Genomic DNA, 14,562 nt, shown 5'->3' with positions numbered 1-14,562 from the left:
AGTGGCCTACAGGGTTGTTTCTCAATTTTGCAGAACCAAGAAGAGGAATAAGTCTGGTTGGGATCTGTACTTTCATTTATTTCAGGATGGTACCCAGGACTTGTTGCTGCCGTACAGTTATTGCTGCCCACTGAACCTGCTGATAAACTGTGCAGTCAGAAGACCTCCTCAGCTGCATGAGGTTGTATTAGTCTAGGCAGTAGGCACTCATAAATTGCAGAGAGGGGGACCTGTTTCTTCAGTACTTTCTTCTGATGTCTTCTAATGCTGGCTGTAACATGCTCTGGATGTTGTACGTTTCAATCTCCTTTCAGTTTTAGTGGTTACACTGGTTTGTTACAAAGCTCTTTTCCTAGTGAGGCTGAATTAATTTGCAAACTGTAAGTGACAGGAGAATCTAGTATCTCTGTTTAATTTGTACCCCCTAAATCTGTGTGGCCATATGTGCCTTTTAAATCTCAAATGTATAATAGAACAACGGAGCGAAAAAACCTAACTGCAACTTTCCGATCTTCTGACACATTGGAAAAATGGTTTTGTCTTTGACACAAAAGGAATCTAGCCACATTTCTGCAGAATCCCCAGTTTTGGACTCCAAGTTAGATCCAGTTTATACCCCAAATACGCAGATGTAGGTGTTACTATAATTAAGAAGTCATTTGAGAATTTTTCTTTTCAGTGAAAGTCCTTTGTATTCTTTTGCATTTCATCATGTACTAGCAGAATTTAGATCTACACATTGTTTGCACAATGCAAACAAATGACAAGTAATTAAAGACAATCTTTTAAAATTAATATAGAGAAGCAAGGTATATATAACTAGATTTTTAAAGTGTTTTCTCCAGATGGAATTTTGTGACTGTCAAAGAGAAAAGTAAAATTGATTATAGGTGAAAAAGTAATTTGATATACTTCTAATGTATGAAATCCTTCAGCTTGTGCCAGGAGAAGGGAGTGTAACTGGGTTATGCTTAGTGGCAAGGTGCAAAGCTGAAGTGAGATTTATGTCTTAACTTACACATACTTCTATGCCATTGTCAGTTGTTTTCCTTACCACATTTGTCTCTTCTGGGTTTTTTTGGCATATTAGTCATTCCATACAGAGAACCCTAACTAAAGAAAACATGTAAGATTTTAAATCAGGCTGAGGCTAGACTGTGCCTGATTAAGGACAGAATACAGTTATGGTTTGTGGTTGCTGTATCCCTTTCTTGAAATGCTCTATGTGTATTGAAAAGCTACACATACACAACATCTTTTCCATAGGGTGTCCAAACTGCTCTGTGAGATGGTGCCAGTGCCTGCACGCCCTTTGGAAGAAGTTCTGTTCCTTTAGGCCCAGAAGGAGAAAGGCCCAGGGCCTGTACATAAGAGGCACTGGGCAGTGGAAAGCTCTGTAATTCCTGCTAATCTGGTAATACTGTGAAACCACATAAAGGCCAGTCATTGCCTTGTCCTGGACTGCTGTAACAGTGTGTTATGACCAGTTGCAAAGAGGATCAGCTTACACCAAACTCCAATGTCATGAGGCATCCAACTTTCATAGAATCATAGAATTGTTTAGGTTGGAAAAGACCTTTAAGATCATCAAGTCCAACCATTAACCTAGCACTGCCAAGTCCACCACTAAACCATATCCCTAAGCACCACATCTACATGTCTTTTAAATACCTCCAGGGGTGGCGACTCAACCACTTCCCTGGGCAGCCTGTTCCAATGCTTGTCAACCCTTTCGGTGAAGAAATTTTTCCTAATATCCAATCTAAACCTCCCCTGGCGCAACTTGAGGCCATTTCCTCTTGTCCTGTCGCTTATAGAATCACATTGCTCTAGGAACCAATTTTCTCACCTTACCCCTTAACCCTTAGCACAGAGGTAGATGTGAAAGCACATTTGCTTAGGAATTTAAGACCAGAGAGGTACCTTGCCAAAGGCAGTTTTCTGCCGTCCTACAGTACATATAGTTTGTGTTTATGATAATCCTGCAGGAGTAACTTGATTATGAGTTATGTGTCTTCACAGGCCATATCATCATTGGTTTCAGAAAAGACATTTTTTCTGCTTTCTTCTTCTGGCAGAATTCTGGTGGAAATTAGAGTTGTATGGTATCATTGTTAATAGATAGCACCTGTCTTACCTGGACAACACGACTCTTGAATGATCTTGGTCAGATAATACTTTGTGAGTTCATTATGATTGTGCACTAAACATGTTAAGCACTCTGGTTTTAGGGAGTTTGGTGTTGTGATTGACTGTATGGCAGAGATCTCCTCAACCTCCCATGTAGCGGTGGAGCTATGCTAACAGTCCTCTCCTAAACATGGCGGTAACAAAGTTTCTGGCATCTTGGTTATGTCTAAGGCAAAATTGCCCCAACTGTCAAAGAAACCCTATTGCCTCCTGAGTTACAACTTCTCATATTGCTTTGTAAACTATTCTATTGGCTGACCTAGATGAAATTACCTCCTACAGCAATATAACACAGTGTATTTAAGTGAGTATGCGTATCTTTCATTTCCTGCAAGGTGATGAGAACTCCCATTCCACAATAGTTTCAGTGGAAATTCAGGGCCCTTGTCACCTTGCAACACTATGTCAATAAATTAAGAGCTTTTGGGGCTACTCTGCTTTATAGTTTTTTAAGTGCCCTACACATTTATAGCACTGTGTAAATAATAATCCTTAGTCTAGTAGTATTACTTTGTAATAAAAATGAATATATAATGGAAAACCAGCCTCAACAGAGAGGAATATCTTTAAAAGAGTTTTCCCACACCATTGGGAAGACCCAAGTTCATTTTCAATCAAAAGAGAGAGACTGCCTGTGAACATTTAAGTAGTTTCCTCAAGTTTAGAATTTAATTAAAGTTTGTAAAAGTTTTTTGGGCTAACAGAATATTTCTGAAGTTAAAATAGAAAGGCCTACATTAATAATTGTAGTAAATACAGATGACATTATCCAGCCATGTCAAAACCCAGTGCTGTACCCAACGTCCCAGCATTAAGACTGTGGCAGTGAAAGGGGCAGTAGTGAAGCATACTGGCTGCAGCTCAGCTGGTCCCAGTTCCCCGTGTCCAGGCCAAGGCCTGTTCGACGACACCATGGGTCTCACCATACATCTCTCTTCTGAGAACAGCCATGATGGGTGAGGAAAGCGGTGCTCAGGCTGGTCCTACCCGCGGACGCGGTCAGGATGTGGTGAAAGGGCATGCCCTCCCCTGGGAACTGCGGTGCCCTCCTGCATCCTACTGTCTAGCTACAGCTTTTGAACTTCCTTTTCTGAAGTCTGAGGAATATGAACTCTAAAGGACTGGAATAGCAGAAGGTAAATCACATTTTAAATAATTTTTGTTTAGTTACTGCCAAAAGCAAAAGAAAATGTGCATTTATAATGTGCCTTAGTTACTGGGGTGATAAATTCTTCTCCTTTTGAGAGATTATACAGTGTATATTCTACTTTTAAACTCCTTTGAGTGAATGGTTCATTATGTGGCTTCACTTCTACATGGTAGAGCCTATCACAGAGCAGATATATTAGCTCAAGTCCCAGAAAGAGAACCATGATTTAGTGTGGTTCTGCAGCAGAAGTACAAAAACTGAGCTTTGGCAAAGCTGTGGGTATTTGGGAAGCTACAACGTAGTGACCCCAAACTTTGCACTGAAATTGCAGTGCATATTCCTGTCTGGCAATAATTTCATATCGGGGCGGTAAGCTTGGTGCTGAGGAGAGCTGGCTGACTTTGGTGCGGAACTGTGCAGCTACTGCGTCTTGTCCCTCAGCTATTGTTTGGAGCCAAATGGGGTATGTCCCTGGCATACCTCGTAGCATGGTGGTCATACACACACTTTGTGCCTCATAGTCATAGCTAGTCCTTCCCTGAGGTGGAAGGTTTTTGTCTCCTTTCACCACTAGCTTGTTGAGGCTCCAAGTAAATCATACAGCTTGCTGCAGAGTTTGTGGCTGAGCCTGGAATTGAACCAGCATCTCTGTGTTCCAGCCTATTGTCCTAGTCACTCTCTGTTCTTTGGGGTCTGACTCAGCTCTCCTCAAATATCCCGATTTCCATTTTTCCATTTTTTTCTGATTTTGTGTTCTTCCCCCCCAGCAAACTTCTGCCTCTGCTTCTATTTTCCCTTCTTGCCACTCTTCATTATTTGATCTTTAAATATTCAGAAAACTCAATGAATGGCAATATAACATTGTGGAAAAAACTGTTACAGTTGGATGATGCTACATAATCTCATTGCTTATTGTGTTAGAGACAATTTATTCTATCAATTTGTGAATAGGTTACCCTTTTCCAAATACCAGGATGTCTTTTTTTTTAGATCACAGTTGCCACTGTAAGTTCAATACTATTTATTTTCGTTTATTAAAATTAGGCTCCTTTTCAGGGGGAAAGAAGAGGATACTGAGTTCTCTCTGGGTAAATTTATAGATTTTGCCAGTGTGCAGACTCTCCCAGTTTGGACTAGAAAAAATGTGGAAATCATAAAATGTCATCCAAGATAAAAAAAGAAATTAAGGGATTCCTTTTAAGCATGGTCATAAGAAACAAAAATAATCTTTAAAGATGTTCTACTCCCTACATTTTTTGGGGAGGTCATTATAACAAAAGCCAGTAAACTCCAGTTGTAAACTATTGATGAGACCAACGTAAACTATTGATGAGACCAACATTGAAAGGAGTTTGTTTTGGAGGATGATTTCAGGCTCAAAGGCATGACTCTCAAAGCACACAATGTTACTAGTAAGAGGAAATATTACACCTGACTTGACATCATTGCATTGTTTTATGAACTGTGCTTTTGTTTTATCTCCATGCTGGTCTGGGAACACCTCTTCTTTGCAGGTTAAAATTATGACATGTTGGCATTTAGTTGGCATCCCTTTGTTTTCTTTGTTTAAAAAACATGGTTAGAGCAGCTTGCTTTGGAAGAATAGTTTGATTTAATGATACCGGTGCTAATAATCTACATAAATGTATTAGCAACTTTTATGCTGTGTAGGTGCATTTCACTTTGGTGAGAATTGGCCAGCTCATTTTTCCGTTTGATCTCATTCAAATATCCCTACAGAGTCATATATGGTGCTGTGCATACATTATGGATGGGAGAGGGAAGGATAGTCTTAACCTCTGTTTTCTGTAGTGTGGTTTATGGACAACATACCGAGTTTACTACAGTGATATCAGTGTTCTATTTTTTCCCTTTCTTTCACCCCCTTTTTCTGTTATTGCTTGCCAGCAATAGTAAAATCTTAATGAGGTATTTGAGAAGTCCCAATGGAGAACCTGCTACATGTAAAGAAAATATAGAATAAATGCAGGAAATATGCAGGCCAATGCTTTGCTCTATGGATTGTACTGTCACACATAACACAGAACTGTTCATTTGGTTATTTGTATGACTCTTCTTGATGAATATTTTTCGTATAATTATACCTTTCCTAGCAATTCCTCACAGGAAACTAGGTAGCTGGTTTCATCCAGGCACTTGATCAGAGCAGCCCTGCCTTCTGAGAAAATTCAGGTCCATTTTGGAGGTTCATGCCCACTTCTAACCTTAAATGATCATAGATTGATTAACTTTTGTTTTGACAGTTTTGCAAAAACCTTTTCTTCCTAAAGACTCCACTTTTGGAGTCTGTTGCTGAAGGTGAGGGCAGTGAAGGATCAGAAGCTGAAGCTCCCCTCTCTCCTCATCTTTTTGTGCGGGAGCTTTTCCTACTGCTAGGAAAACTTTTCTGAACTTTGACAACGACTGAGCTTTCAGCAAATCAGTGCACATTAGCACCCTCAAAACAAGAAAACCAAAGCTAACTTGTGCAGCTGTAGTGCTTTAGACAGTCTGAAGAGTGACTTACTTTCTATATCAGGGTTATGCTCACACTGCTGTCTGGCAAACTGTAAAGGTAAACGCCCAAAGAGGGGAAGGCAGTGGCCATGGGGTGAGCTGTAAATACAGCAGTCTGTGAATCAAACCACTCACTCTCTCCCACCCTTTCTAGAAATCTATCAAGCTGGCAGGCTGCCCTGCTTGAAATAAATGTGGAAAATATTATGTAACTTTGCCCTGTGCACTGCGCTGACAGCGTAGGCACTAGGCAGGTTTTAGTTACACTATCTGGTGTGGCTATTTTTGGTGACCAAAGGCTTCTCTCTTTAAATTTATGTCTCTATTTCCTTTGCCCCCACCCTCTCATTTATTTTTTTTTCCACTGACAACAGAATGCAACTCAACATCTGCAAACAGGAAAACAGCATCAGCAAAGCTGTTTAAGGGCAGGCTATTCCCTTTTTAAAAAAAAACAAACAAACTAAAAAACTGCCAGAGGAGGGCTATATTGCCTCTAACTGTAGCCAAGCACTGAAACAGTCAGTCTCAGATCCCCTCCCCTGGAGTTATATGCTGTGTCAATACCTCCCTCTGCTGAAAGCTCTACATTCTTCCTCTCTTGCTTGACTTTTTTTTTCCTGTGACAGGACTTGCATAGATCAGGAGCAATCTGTGATATATAATAGAGCAGCCTGCTTATTGCAATGCAGCTCCCCTACCAAGATTATATTGTCTGGGGAGTGCATAAACTTAAACTATTCGTCCTTCCCCAGCGTGACTGTTTGCAGGCTAGAATCTGAGATTAGGAAAAGATGATAATTCAGAGTCAGATGACTTTTAAAAATACTCTTTAAGGAACCCCTGTGCTAGAATTCAGCCATTGCCAAGTGACATTCTGTGTAAAGACAATTCTACATGCATGTGCCTTACAACTTCAATTTAGTTCCTTCAATTTTAGTCACTTAATTAGTTTTTGTTCTAGAAATAGTAAAATTACAGCATGGTTTGCGATCCATTGCGCTGCATGAACTACCATGTAAGACTTTAAGTGTTGTGTTACTCAAACAGATTGAATTATCTTAATGGTTGGAAAATCTATGAATCATCTCAACTACAGCTGGTGTGGTTATTAGGAAGCTCAAAGTCAAGACCTCAGTTTTTCAGAGGCTGTGGGATTAGGGAACCCAAGCTGGTCATTTCTCATCTCAGGACATTATAGGATAAAGATTTTAAAGTGACCAGCAGATTTTATTTTTCTCTGTTTCAGGTACCCCAAACTGACGCACCAAAAAGGGTAGTGATTTTGTTAGAGGTGAATGATTGAACTTAGTGGAGAATTGGGCAACTTCAAGATGTCTTGAGTTAAGCCCCTAATTTTAGTAGAGGACTAGAAGCAAAAGGCCTTGGTTCATAAAGAGTATTTTCCTTTATGTCTGCCCACCCCTTCAGAAATTTTGAAATTTCTGCCAGTGTTTCAGGGAAGGCTAACACACTGCAAAGCAATAGCTAAGCTGCAGCAGTTCACAGCTTTTTTTAATTAATAATCCTTAATATTTTCTCATTATGTTCAGCTGCTTCAGAGGCAGTTGAGTTTTCCCACTATTTGATGGCAGATGGCAACGACCACTCTACATCAACCTTGTTTTGGAAGAAGTACAAATCAGGTCATTTCTATTAACTTTTTCAACAGCACTTTTTAATGTCTTCAAGGACTTTGGTAATGTTAGAGGTGAGAGGAGGAATAAGTCACACAAGCAAATAATTATCTAAGGAAAAAGAATAAATTCTGTGTACAGGCAAATTGTCCTGATTGGGTGGGGCTTAAAAAAAAAACCACACAAGGCATGGAAAGGGTAGAAGGCAGACAATAGGCTGCAGGAAGGAGCACAGCTGTGGGGAATAAAAACACTGAGGGGAAGGTCATATAAGAAGGAGAAGGAGTCATCATCATCATGTGGGTGAAGTTTTCAGGAAGGTGCTATTGTATGGAGACTTGTGAGGAGACCTGACCTTGTAAAGGAAGAAATAAAGGACTACTTGCCACAAAAATGATGGTAGGAATTAGGCTTTGGAGGAACATAGGGTTGTTTGACTGGAAGTGTGCTGTGAGGTTGAGGTTTTTATGGCTCTCTGGAAGATGGCTTCTCCTAGCAAGAGAAGACTTGGCCAAGGAAGCATGGCTTGAGGAATGGTACTCTGTAGAGAAAAAGAGGTGTCAAAGATACCCTTCTGATTCATTAAACATCAGGCTTTGTATGGAGGTTTGCTCATTCTTAATTACTGTGCAGAATATTGTATCTTTTTTGCCTCATGTCTTGGATATTTATAACTGGTAGAAAAATACTAGCAAAGTTACTGGGTATACGGAAGGAAAATCTTGGCATGTGTTTGTACTTGACATTTCTTCAAAATGATACGCTATGAAGTTTAGAGTTTATTTGGATATTAAGTCCCTCATGCACAGGTTCTATAAGATACTGGATGTGGATGTGACCTGCTGAGCTGAACCTGAGAAGAGGAGGTGCAGATTTATTTAAATGGATATGGAAAAAGGGATCCTTACTGATTTTTCTGGTTTCAGTGGTTTTTGGATATGTCAAGATTTCTAGCATTAGGTTGGATGTTATTATTGCTAAAGAAAAATGCATATTTTTGCCTCTGATTTTTTTTTTCCAGACTGTGGTGCACAAGGGTGATTTAGAAAGAGACATGTAGCTTTGACTGAACTGCTCAGTAATTAACATATAAGCATTGCTAAAATTTGTGTTAGCTTGTGCTCTGAGTTTTAGATGGATGCGGTTAAGAGACAAGGTCCCACTCCGTGCTTTGGAGTTTACTTAGATACTGCGAGCGCTCAGCTGAATGTCTCTTCTAAACAGAGCTAGATTTAGATGGGGGGAGGCAGGCTATAAAATGTGCATCCTAGCTGTAACAGGACAGTCAGAAACACATCTGTAATGCTGTGGGTATGTAGTTGTTTGCAGTCAGCTGAGTGACAAAGTCTAAAGTGGTGACTCAATGGGAATCTGCTGCTGGCTTTGGGTCTCCAGAGCTAGGTTCAATTCTGTGAGCTTTGGAAAGTTTCCCCACACTCCGCAAGACTCTTCAGGGATGAAAGTCCTTTATGGAAGACAGATGAAATGAGGATGTGAAAGGCTCTGCGCTCATAGCATGACTGCACTCAATTCATTTTTATCACTGTTTCAGACAACAAGGTATATATTTCTGTAGGCTTTTTTGCTCAACACAGTGGCCGTACTCTGTGATGCCTTCTAATCAAGCTATGTTTTTAAGTATCAAAAATGTCTGAACTAGCTGGGCTTACAATACATGAAACACATGAACGTGTAGGATACCTAGAGCAACTTGCTAGGGGCACGCTTCTCTTGCAAAGGAAGTGTCACATGTTTATGTTGCCCAGCCATTAGAAAGTAAACCAAAAGATTCAAGGAAATGGAACATATATCTGAAGGGACCATTATCAGTTATGCTAAATGCTCAGTGAAATGTGAGAACAGGCAAATCTCAACTGGTTTCAAGTTTTCTTACAGTCGAAACTCAGATCAGGTTCCTCGAGAGTTCAAGAATTTCTGAGCAAACCTAGACCTGCTGAATGCTTAGAACTTGAATAGCAGCTTTACAATGCATGTTCAAAGCACTTGCTATAAACATTAATAAATTCGCATGGCACCCATGTGATTTAGAGAAGTTTGATTAGCCTTGTCTTACAATTCAGCCCATAGGCAAACAAAGAAGCAGATTTGTGGAGGGTTTTAGTATGTAATGATGCAGTTGAATACCTCACTGGGTGACTAACCTCCATAGGTAGGCCCTCTAGGTTCCTGTCTGGTTTTTAAGGACCTACAAACTTTTAAAAGTAATGTACTGAACAGGTTATCTTGGTGAAGTCTGGTTGTGATGAGAGCTAGATGAGCTATCTGCAATAAATGCTTTGTGACAACAATATAGGTCCTATTTTTGGTTTGTAAATTGATTTTTATTTTAGTATACCTGACCATTATGCAGACCATTAAGTGAGATATTAAATGGGGCATTTGTAGATGGATCAAGATTTGCTCTGTAAATACTATGATTTGAATCCTGGTGCTATTCTCACTATCCCTCAATCCAATGGCTGCAAAGCCCAGTGAGACGTGCAGTGTTTAGATGTGAATATTTGGGTGAACACATACAATGTACAACTTCTGCAATTGTTTATTTTTGGCAGCGGTCCTATAGAAAAATGGTCTGCATTATCACATAGAGTGGTTCGTTTGGATGCATGTGGGTGTGTGTATGCATGCACATCTCCTCTCCCCTTCGTCCCCAAAGGAATAGTACAATGTACATGTACAAAAGAGACAGGATGGCCTCTTCATTAAGTCACTGAACAGGAAATCAGGAGAGTTAACTCCTGTTCCTGACTCTGTGAAACTTTCTGCCTGCAAACCTGGGAAATCCTCTTAGGAAAACTGGGGCACATGAAATCTATCAGTAAAACAGGAGACTGGAGTAATTTCGCTGTTGTATCTAAATACTTCAAACTGGCATGAAAAAAAAAAAACAGGAAAGTGTCTTAAAAACACTATTAAAACTGACTTTGAAGCCTTGAAACACATGTGCCCAAGTACAGAAAATACTTTAAAGGTAAACTTCAGGATGATAGCTAGATATTGGCCCCCAAAAATGTTGCTTTGATCGCTTTTCGATAACGAAAGCAAATTTGGCAATATCAAAAGACAGATCTGTATTTATTCTGTTAATTACTCTTGAAATGTTTGTAGAACTCTATCAAAACTTAACATTTTTGCTTGAAATGTCCCTTTTTGATGTGGGCAAATGAAAAATGTTGCTTTTAATCTGGCTTTTTTAATGTCGTCTCAATTTAAGTACAGTCTTAGCATTCTGCCGATGCAAAATAAGTCGTCTTTTCCAAAACTGCCAGAGAACTGAAACTCCTCTTATCCTTTGTTCTGATTATTTATATGGACATGCTTTTACCACCTGTAAATGCTTTGGATACTCTGTTTTGGTTTTAGTGTCAGTACTCTACCATGTCTCTGCTTGTTTCATTGAGGGGGATTATATTCAAACATGTGATCCTAGGAGTGCTAGGACTAGTGAAGCCTGATGCCCTATGGTTTTGTCTTGGTAATATGGCTTGGGAAGTTTTTCTGCACTGTGTGTTCATAAACTTTCTGTCTCCTTTCTGTGCAGATTCCTGGGTGTCTTACAGTGCGTGAGCTCATTGTTACTTTTCCATTAAAATGTCTACCAGGAAGTGTCCCTGCTTCCTTAAGGGAATGTCCCATGTATGCAAGAAAAAACTACTGTTAAGTCACTTCTCCAGGTGAATTGTCTTAAAAAAAAAAAAAAAAAGAGGGATGTTTAGCCTGCCTCTTTGCTCTACCTAGCTGCCCACTTTAAATATAAAATTTAGAATCACCTAGGCCAGTTTAGGCCATAGGAAACCTGCCTTGAAACAGATGAGGTCAATACAGAGCTGTTAGATCTTTGGACTTTTTTTCCTCTTCCTGAGCCATAGAGACAGCATACTTTGAAGTTTCTGTATAAATTCTTGAGCAATACTCCAGGAATCCAATTTCTTCTTCTAAAGGAGAAATTAAGGCAGATGCTTAATGGATGACATCTCTTACTAGCTACACCATTTAAATTCTAATTGCAGCCTGATCCACTTCTCTTCTCTAGGTCTTCCTCCAGCTGTACAATCTGTCGCCTTGCTGGTCCTTTAACAACTAGGACTTCAGGCGCCTATTTTTGTGCATCTGTTCCTCTCTCAACCCAGAGTTCCAGCTCTGGACTGGCCAGCAGCGGGTGCTAGGGGGGTGAAGCAATTGGCACCTGCCTATCCAAACACCAGGGTGTCCATTCTGTCTGTCCGGGATGAAGACGCGGGGCTGGCTTTGTGCTTATAAACCTTGATTGATAACTGCACCTGTGCAGCTGCCAAGGTCAGGCTGTCTTTGGGAGACTTTTATCACCACGGGCACCTGGCTTGGCATAAGATTTAGGGACGTGGCCTGTCTCTGATGACATGGTTCTGGCAGTCTGAAAAGACTTTGTTGCAAGACGTTGGCTTGCAAAGTCTAGCCAGGTGACAGCTTTGCTTTTTGACAGCTATCAGGAACTTTGAACAAGGAAGAAAGTCTAAGCCCCACCTAGTGCATCAATAACTGATGTTAATACCTAATAAAAGATAATGACTTTTTTCTACTGATGAATATGCTGCTTCTGAGGGCTTGGGTTTAAAGAGGTTAGAGATTCCTTGCACTGTTTTTGTTTTGTAAAGCAACTACAGGTACGACTTTCACAGATCAGTATATTTTGACTTGGGGGAGGAGGGATGGCTGGGAAGTCAGACCAGGCTGCTCAGGGCTTTATCCAGACAGATATTCAAAACCTCTATGGATAGAGACTGCACAGACACTTTGGGCAACCCACTTCACCATCCTCATGGGGTGGAGAATTTCTCCTTGCATCCAGTCTGAACTTCTCTTGTTTCAATTTATGCCCATTGTCTCTCATCATCCTAACACTTATCACTGTGCATTGCCTTGCTCCATCTCCTCAGCAATCTCCCCACAGGCACTGAGGAACTGCTGTTGGCCTCCCCCACAGCCAGCTCTTCTCCAGACTGAGCAAGTTTGGGTTCCTCAGCCTCTCCTTGCTGGGCAAGTGCCCCAGCCGTGGTGGCCCTCAGAGCTTTATCAGCAGAGAACGACTGAAGAACAGACATCTTGAGGGGGGAAAAAGGTAAAAAGTCGTTGCAAGGAAGACTAGGGTACATGGAAGGAAAAGATAACCTTTGAGAGCAAGAGGTTATTCTGCTAGTGTCGCCTCACTCTCACCCTTGAAAGAAGTGGAGAGATTATTTGTAAAGAGGGACTGAGACAGCCAGAGGTAGAAGCTTAATGTGTTGATTGCAGGTGACACAGCAAGGAGCTGGAACTGCAGAAGATAGTGCAGCTGGGAAAATACGCATGGCACTTCTGCTTGTCAGGATGAAAGGAAAGCTGGGGAAAGCTATGGGCTAGGCTCTATTGTCAGTCTTCAGGATTTTGAGCTGAGACTGAGATGACACAATGAGTTGGTCATAGTAAGAATCTTTGAGAACTGGCATAATTTTTAAGCAGATGTTTAAGTATGCTATAGTTCTTTAAGCTGTGTTTACTATCCTCAGCTGTCACTTATTGAGACTAAAGCTGTGTAAATCTACATGCTTTCTCTTGTGTTACTAGGTACTGAACTCCTGAATGTATGCTAGTCTTTCTCCAAATCCTGCAGGTTGGAGTTTCAAAGCACTGACCTAAATTTAAAATAAGGGACTGCTAAGTACTTCCTGAGGTTGCCTCTCAACTTTTCCAGGGCCTTGACATATCTCTGCAATGACAGTGTTATATTGAATATAGTATGCTTTTTCTTATCCTGCTGTGGTAATATTTTAGTTGGAATGCTCTGCTCTGCAATGAATGGAAGTAAAACGAGTCAATAGGATGCTTAAATGCTATGTTGCATTAATCTGTCTTACAGTATTTTGAGTTGTACTTAGGCAACCATTTTGGAACAGAACATTTTGCTGCAAGATCTGGCTAATGTAGGGGTTATGTGTGTTAGGTTATGTGGTATGTTTGAATTTTTTTGTGGAGGTTTATGGTCCCTTGATATCGATAAAATCACTGTTTGTACTCGTGACAGGACTGCTAACATAAATAATGTGTGCTCCTTCTTTTTCACTTCCTGATGGGTAATTGGTGTATTGCCCAAAAGACCAGCTCTAGCAGAAGCTGACACTGGAAAATATAAGTCTTCCTAGTGATTTGGGTAATAAAAATGTCAATCAGGCTTAGGTAATGATGCTAAAGCTTTTCTATAGAAACTTGTATCACAGGATAAATATGAGTGTGGGTTTTAACCCACAGTGTTTCAAAGAGTTCCTTCGGCTGGATCAGAGGAATAGCAAGCTATGTTTGGTCTCCATGTATGGATCTGGGCAGGAAAATGATGCTGAGACACTTTTATTCCATAGATTTATAGATTATGTTTTTGAAGGGGAAATGCACAAAAAATTCTATAGCTGTTCTAAACAGCGGAGGAAAGGTCTAGGTTTCAGGCACTGTTAGAAGATGAAGGTGAAAATCTTTAGTAATCTTTTATTATAATGACTGGCTTAACATGTGTGGACAAACAAATGTCCTTTTGGCATACCTGACTGCAAGTACAAAATGTACTGCTGTGTCTAGAGTTTTCATCTATATTATTCAGAATCAGACACAATTGGGACTGAATTTCATTTTACCCCACCTGTTTCTCTTCAAACTGTGCAATCTGTTTTGTCCCCTGCTGCTTAGTCTTCCATTTGGCTATTGTTTCTCTCTGAAAAAACATGTTGGCTCTGTAAACTTGCTTACTCCCTTGACTGTATGCTTTTTTGTGTGTGTTCTTGCATCATGATTATTTGTGTATTAGAGCACTCTTGTATTTTCCCTGATTATGGAGGTAGTAGAGAAAACTGCCCAGGGATTAATCTCAGGAAAATAGTTCTCAAGCTCTGACAGGAAACTTCATGACATGCTGGAGGCCAAACTCTATCCAAATTGCTTATCTGAAGCACTAACTGTAAAGATTTGAAGAAACTTACTGGGCTTTGGATAAGGGTTTTGAATCCTGAGTTGTAAATGCAATGTCTTTGAATTCAGTGGAGT

The 14,562-nt window shown here is 40.3% G+C and overlaps 1 long non-coding RNA gene across 1 annotated transcript in view; it reads left to right on the top strand.

The window, feature by feature from the left end:
• The first annotated feature begins 7,853 nt into the window (after positions 1–7,853).
• LOC127014901 (uncharacterized) overlaps positions 7,854–14,562 on the top strand; it is an 88,821-nt gene continuing 82,112 nt past the window's right edge. Inside the window, exon 1 of the long non-coding RNA XR_007766238.1 lies at positions 7,854–7,893. This is a non-coding gene — a long non-coding RNA (uncharacterized LOC127014901). The remainder of the gene's footprint in view (positions 7,894–14,562) is intronic.

Source organism: Gymnogyps californianus, chromosome 3 (assembly GCF_018139145.2).
Source record: "Gymnogyps californianus isolate 813 chromosome 3, ASM1813914v2, whole genome shotgun sequence".
NCBI lineage: Eukaryota > Metazoa > Chordata > Aves > Accipitriformes > Cathartidae > Gymnogyps > Gymnogyps californianus.
This window is presented reverse-complemented; position numbering and strand designations above follow the sequence as displayed.